Raw genomic sequence first — 1,568 nt, 5'->3', positions numbered from 1 at the left:
ACATACATACATACATACATACATACATACATACATACATACATACATACATACATACGTATGTCTTTTCTTCTCTGTCATTTGATATTCCTTTCTCTTTTTCTACGATTCTCATTTCTCTTTTTCATTTACTTTCTTTCAACCAATCTCTCTCTTTCTTTCTCTCTCTCTCTCTCTCTCTCTCTCTCTCTCCTCTCTCTATCTCTATTTCTCTCTCTCTCTCTTTCTCCCCCCCTTCTCTCTCTCTCTCTCTCTCTATCTATCTATCTATCTATCTCTCTATTTATCTCTTTATATCTCTCTATCAAACAATTTCTCAATCTCAGTCCCATTCTCTTACTCTTCAATTGTTCACTTCAATTGTTCACTTCTATGTTCACTTCCGCCCACTTTTCCTCTTCTTTCTTGCTTAAACTTTTTTACAGAAAAAAATTGTTAATTGTTTTGAGTTTTTATTTTAAATTATCCGGAAATGATTATTTTATCTAAATACAGTTTGAAAAAAAGAAAACAAACAAAACAAATGCCGTCTTTATTTTCTATCTAATAGAATTTCTTTAGTGTCTGCTGTCCTGATTTTTGAGAGCAGCAGCAGTAGCAGCAGCAGCAGAAGTAGCAGCAGCAGCAGCAGCAGCAGTAGTAGTAGTAGTAGTAGTAGTAGTAGTAGTAGTAGTAGTAGTAGTAGTAGTAGTAGTAGTTTAGCACCAGGTCTGAACAGGGTTATAATCATCCCGACCATTTTTTTTTTGTCTTATCAATCCTAATGTAGCTGGGACTACATTAGCCAGTGTGTCTTTCCTTATTTTAAGACGGTAGAGATATTTGAAAGAGATTTGGCTGTTATTTATAGCAGACCAAGTGATCGTGTTCTTATATCGAGACCGGTTGGACAAAATATCGTTCAAAGCTGAAAAAAAAACCTAACAGAGGCAAAATGCAAAGTGCCTGTGAATGCACATGGCCTAGAGGTTAAGGTATTCAGCTCATAATCGTAAGGTTATAGGTTCAATTCCTGGACCAGAGGATGTATACTATATCCTTGAGCAACGCACTTCATTTTACGCTATTCCGTTCAGCTCAAATATAATGAGCAAAGGCCTTGTGCTAATGCAGCCCGCTCTCCCTCCAGCTGTCACATCCTGGATATTCGCCAAAGTCAAGGATGAGGGGTATGAGAAGATGTCAATGTAGTTATGCTGGGGCTGTGGAATACTACGTACAATAATTTCAACTCTTCTTATTACCTCCGCCTTAGCGAAGACGGAAGTATTGTTTCCGGTCGTGTTTATTTGTTTGTGGACAGGATATCTCAAGAACCGCTGGATGGATTCGGATGAAGCTTTCAGGGATGTTTGACCTTATGACTGGCACGAACTGATTAGACTTTGGGATCGATCCGGTAACTGACAAGGATTCTGGATTACTTTTTCCTGTTTTTCTTTTTACTAATTTTTGAGAGTGGTCGGGTTCATTTTTAGTATTCTCGTTTGTGAGAGCAGTCGAGTTTATTTCAGATATTCTCATTTTAAAGATCATCTCTGGCTAATCGTTGAGAGGACGTTGGTGTT

The sequence above is a fragment of the Octopus bimaculoides genome, chromosome 19, assembly GCF_001194135.2.
Source record: "Octopus bimaculoides isolate UCB-OBI-ISO-001 chromosome 19, ASM119413v2, whole genome shotgun sequence".
Taxonomy (NCBI): Eukaryota; Metazoa; Mollusca; class Cephalopoda; order Octopoda; family Octopodidae; genus Octopus; species Octopus bimaculoides.
This window is presented reverse-complemented; position numbering follows the sequence as displayed.